The following is a 5,642-nucleotide window of genomic DNA, read 5'->3' on the forward strand; positions in this document are numbered from 1 at the left end:
TCCCTCCTGCCTCACCACAACCCTTTGGAGGTCCTGAATTCCCATCCCTTTTCCTGCCCCCCCCCCCCCCACCCCTTTGGTCTCTGCACCTTTGTTGCCCCACAGACCCACATGATCCAATCCAGAACCATGGTTTGTTCTTCTTTCCCAGGCACTCCTGCGAAAAACTGAAAATGATCTGTGGAAGGTGAGGTTGTTGTGGGATTGGAGGGCATCCCCTCAGGCATTTGGGGTGGCAGTTCAGTCCCCCCATCCCTTGCTGGCACCAGGCACATCCCAGTGACCACTGAGGTCTCCTGATCTCTCTGCAGATGGATTTGGACAATTTTGAGATCCTGGAAACGTCTCTGGTGGGTACCATGAGTTCTGCCAGTGTCAGAGCCTTCCCTTGCACGGCCATCAGATCCCAGACTATCCTAGTATGTCCCAGTACAGCCCAGTGCACCCCTACTGACATCCCATACAACACCCCTGCCCCATGGATCTTTCCCAGGGACCCCATGCCCAGGGTCCCCCATTGCATTCCCATCCCTGTCACCCCAGAACCCTCTGGATGACCCTGGGTGCAGCCCCTGCCCCAGCTCTGCCTCTGGGCCAGGACCCCAGTGCAGGGGCAGGAGCACAGCAGCTCCTGCACCCCATTGCTCCCACAGGCCCCTTCTCCAAGGACCCCCCTGCTTTCCCCTTTCCTCCCAGTCAGCCCAGTGTCCCAGTGTGTCTCTCATGCCGCTGTTGTCCCCAGCCCCCTGTGGCTGCAAAGCTGGTGGGTCCTTTGTGGCAGAAGTGCCTGGCTCTTGCTTTCCATGGGTAGGTCAGCAGTGCCTGCAGAGAGAGGCTTGGGACAAGGCCCCTCTCCTGTCATGGTGGCTCCTGGTGGGTCACGCTCTGGGCTCTGTGTTTTAGGATTGCAAGAGTTGGTGACATCCATGTGCAGCCTGCTGCAGAGGCATCAGGGGTTGATCATCCCTGAATGACTCCCCTGTTTTCCCTTGTGCCCTGAGAAATTTCTCATGAATGATCAATAAACCCCTTCAGCAAACCTATAGATCTGTGAGTGTGTCCATGTGTCTGGATTTCTATAGCCCTGGCGTTCTGCTGGCCAGGGCATTGCAGAGACCCTTTGTGAGGACAAGGGCCCTTGGGGAGCTGTGGCAGGTCCCAGCCGTAGCTCCCCTCTCTCGGCAGCTGGCAGACACCGCCGGCCCCAGTATCGGGCAGAGCCATCTTGCCATGGCCGCCCACAAGGGATTTGTGTACAAAACCAATTTTAGACAAAGATGATTCTGTGACAGGTAGAAACACTGTTCAAGTGCTGTATCAGGATGCTGTGCTTGGAGTGGGGGTTGAACACCTCAAACAATGCTCTATTTTCAAAGCTGTCATGGTAGATAGAGGAATCAGGCTGATTTTGGTGTTGAGGAAATGCTGAAAGCAGCCTGACTCATTTTAACTCCTCCTGACCTGTCTGTTCTCCTTTCTTGCCCCTTCCACTCACTGTGTTTTGTCTCCCCCAGGCCCCTGGTGCAGAGCCTGGCTCTGTGCTCTCCATCAGCTCCTGGCTGGCACTGCCAGGCTGGCATGAGGAGCCCCTCAGCCTTCCCTGCTTTGGGCTGGACAAGCCCAGCTCCCTCAGCCTCTGCTCACAGCCAAAGGGCTCCAGCCCCACCTTGGAGGCCCTTCCCTCAGCCTGCTCCATCTGCCAGACATCTTTCCTGCCCTGGGGAACCCAAACCAGCCCCAGTGACCTGGATAATCCACGTCCTTGATGTCCGGGTCACACAGCCCTGGCCCCTTGTCCCCATGTCAGGCTCTAGGGTTGATTTGTGGAACATCCTTGGAGGAGGCTGTGGCTCCAGGTGGAGCAGGGGGATACAGAGGGACAGGGGACCCTGCTGGGCATGAACAGCATTGGACTTGTCTGGGGAAACTGTGAGGGGGCTGGGGCAGAGTGACCAACCCAGTGACCTCACACAGCCCTGGTAGGATGTCACACAGCCCAGCTGGGATGTCAGACCTTGGCCCTGTGATGTCACAGGGACAGCCTGTAATGCTCAATGACCTCAAATAGCCCACTCTGTGATGTCATAGCCCACTCTGTGATGTCATAACCCCCTCTCTGATGTCACACTACACTCTGTGATGTCATAGCCCACTCTGTAATGTCATAACCCACTCTGTGATGTCATAGCCCAGTCGGTGATGTCGTTGCCCTCTATGTGATACCATAGCCCACTCTGTGATGTCATAGCCCACTCTGTGATGTCATAATACACTCTGTGATGTCATAGCCCACTCTGTCACCTCATGTTAACAGATGATAAATTGCCCACACCAGGTGAGCTGACACAATGCTTGCTCTCCAAAACTGCTGGCCTTTGCAAACCACACAATGCCCCTTATGTAAGAAGGGGAACTGGAATTCACCAGCCTCAGTGTCCTGCCAGCTCAGCCAGGCTCACTGGAACACTGGGGTCCATGACCACCAGGGAGCACCAGAGAGACCCCCAGGACAAAACACACAGGGAGGGGAAATATGTTAAAGATTTTGGGGAAATGATTATCATATGTGCATTTAGTCCAGGACAATCAATGAATATGTTTGCAAAGTACAGAATATAAGCAGAAGCTTTCCTGTACTCAGCATGCACGGATTTGGGATGAACTGTCTCCCTGATTTTTTAAGGGGAACAGTCCTTAAGAACAAAGGGCTCTGGGAAAGATGGACACACTTCAGTAAAGAGATTCAGAAGGAGCAGGAGCAGCCTGTTGCAACAACACATCCTCAGTAGGGTAAAACTGACCTGTCTCCCGATGGTCTAAAGCCAGCTCACATTCCCTATTAGAGGGTGAACAATGCAAGGCCTGGTGAATTGTGCTGCACAGGGATGGGCAGAGGCGACATGGAAGGATGTTTCCCTAGTGAGAGAAGTGCAGAGCGGGGAGGGGGCGGCCGTGGCAGGGCAGGTTTTAGCGGCTCAGGGAAGCGATGCAGCGAGCGTGGGAGAAGCTGCCGCCGACCGTGGCCGGGGCCAGCGGCTTTGACACAGCTCACAGGGATCGGCTTCCCTCCGGAAAAGGCAGGGGACGGCAAGCAAGCAAAAAGTGAATCCAAAAAAATAAAAAGCACAGGATGCGTGGGCCGAGCCATGCTAGTGGACACACGGCAGAGAAGCGATCGTAGCTGATCAAGGGGTTGCAACTGGTGGACACCGCCGGCCCCAGTATTGGGCAGATCCATCTTGCCATGGCCGCCATGGAGATGGGCAGAGCTGCTCGCCCCGCTGCCGCCCCTGCTGCGGCGCCGTCTCTGGGGGCGACTGGTGGGGCCCTGGCCTTGGGGCTGGGTAGACCAGGCCTTCAGGGGCCACCCCGGACAGGGGCACACCTACTCACTCTGGGTCCGCCGCCGCTGCAGCGCCATCTCTGGCGGAGGCTGGCGGACGGCGCTGGCCCAGAGCTGGGTAGACGAGGTGTCCTCGTACCGTCCTGGAGCCAGGCACAGCCCACAGCCCCGTAATGCCCTGGAGCTGGATGGCCCTAGCAGCCCTGTCCCATCCTGTGAGACCAGTTTCAAAACCAATAAATATTTTTGAATACTTTTTAAAAAATATATATTTTATTTCATTTTTATTTATTTTATTTTATTTTATTTTATTTTATTTTATTCTGGGTTTTTTTTTCCCCTTTTCCTTTCCCTTTTCCTTTCCCTTTTTCACTGGGGCTTGGAGGCAGCAGGGCCAGCGGCTTAGGTTGGGAGCGCAAGTCGGGCACGTTGAGGGAGCGACTTTCGGGGAGGGGGAAGAGCAGGCGTGAGCAGGAGTGTGAGCGCGGTGCGAGTGCTCGGGGGCTGTGGGACGGGCAGGGCGCGGGGCCAAGGCATGCTGGGCGGGCGGGCCAGGGCAAGGGGGCCACTCATGGGATGGACAAGACGTGGCGCCGCTGCTCAGTGTCCAGGCTCCAGGGCCAGCAGACGGCAACAAGTCTATCCCGTGAAAGTCCTTACGAGTAAAGGCCGCAGAGGGCAACAGGTCTACCCTGCCAATGGCCGTCAGAGAAAAAGGCCAGGGAAGGGTAACAGGTCTACCCTGCGATCTCTGCCCTTGGCCCCCTCTCTCACCACCACCAGCACCAGCAGTGCCAGCAGTCCCTTGCTGCGGCCGCCGCTGGCCACACATGTGGCTGTGCACTGCCCGGCCAGGCCCAGCACTCCGCGGGGTCACAGGGCCGGGGAGAGCCAGCGAGCGACAGGGAACAGAAGCGCACGGCCGCAGCACTCACCGTCCTGCCCGCGGCTCCTCTCTTGGTGCTGCCGCGGCCGCGCAGCCCACCCCGCCTGCACCGTGGCTGCTGCACAACACGAGAGCCGCACGCAGCCGGCCCTGCCCAGATCCGTGTGGAGCCCGGGCACGGCACTGCTGGGAGAGCCACGGAGGGGCAGCTCCCGCTGAGACTGGACAGGCGAGGGCGGCCGCCCGTGAGCGCCCAGCCAGGGGCGAGCAGGGGAGGAGATGGAGAGATGGAGGCAGCAGCAGCGCCCTGCATAGAAAGGCTGATGGTGCTGCAGCTGCCGCCCTGCAGCCCCTCGGCTGCTGGTGAGGGGGCCCAGCCCAGCCCTGCCCGTGCAGAGAGCGAGGTGGGTCCGCAGCCCGCAGGCAGCCCTGGGGAAGGGATGGAGCGCTGCAGGCAGTCCCGGGGCGCTGCAGCGGGATGGAGCCTGCGGGGGAACCACTTTACTCCTTTATAGGTCACTGCTGTCAGAAAAATTCATCCATGATGCTACAGGTTTATGTCCAAAAGGGAGAAAGAGGAGTCCTGTAACTTTATTTGAATAAAGGGAGAGGTCATGGGACATTTCCCATAGGGTGTCTCAAATAATTGGGAGATGCAGCCCCCGTTGTATCCTAAATTTTCAACTGCATCACCCTCTTCTTTTTCCCCACTGGATGAGGCAATTTTAAGGTACAGAATTCTTCAACCAGCTAATCTATGCCCCACTCTATTATGCACTCGTCCTTTTGTAATATACAAGAAAAAAAAGCAAAAGCTCTTCATAATTCTAGTAACTCTTTCTTCTCTTGGTCTCGGTTCAGGAATTTAACACGGCCTTGGCTGAGCAAATGTCTGTGTTGATTAGTAACAGTTTCTAGAATGAAGAGTGTCTTCTGTTACTTCACTGTCTGTAAGTCCCCAGCTTTGTCTGCAAGCAAATTCACATGGTCTGTTTGTAAAGATACAATCATCTTACTCCTTTCCATCCCTCCTCTTTTATTTTCTTATTTTTCTATTTTCTTTACACACCATAATTGCCAGTGATTTAAGTTTTTCTTCCTGAATCATCTTTGGTTTTGCAGGTATTTGCAGTGACATCATTTTCCATCCTTTTGTAATCATTTCTGCATCAGTAGGTGTGGCTGCCACATGCATCCCCTTGATCACCTGCTGAAAGAGTTGCACTCAGCAAGGTGTTGTGCATGGTAAAAAGATGAGTGTTGCTATAGCACATAAGAGCAGAAATAGTATTCATTTAACCCATAGATTGCCAGGAAACCATGAAAACGTGTCCCATTCCCTCTTTTCCACATTTGGATGGGTTGTGTGAGCTGACTTTATTTTCTTTGTTATTTGTTTGATCACTTTTCCAT

The 5,642-nt window shown here is 55.1% G+C and overlaps 1 long non-coding RNA gene across 1 annotated transcript; it reads left to right on the forward strand.

Moving 5' to 3' along the window:
• Positions 1–740: 740 nt before the first annotated feature.
• Positions 741–1,043, forward strand: LOC306816696. The gene is made up of 2 exons (XR_013777755.1): positions 741–807; positions 904–1,043. It is a non-coding gene; the product is annotated as an uncharacterized lncRNA (long non-coding RNA).
• Positions 1,044–5,642: the final 4,599 nt, after the last annotated feature.

This window comes from Erithacus rubecula (genome assembly GCF_903797595.1).
Source record: "Erithacus rubecula genome assembly, contig: scaffold_807_arrow_ctg1, whole genome shotgun sequence".
Lineage (NCBI taxonomy): Eukaryota > Metazoa > Chordata > Aves > Passeriformes > Muscicapidae > Erithacus > Erithacus rubecula.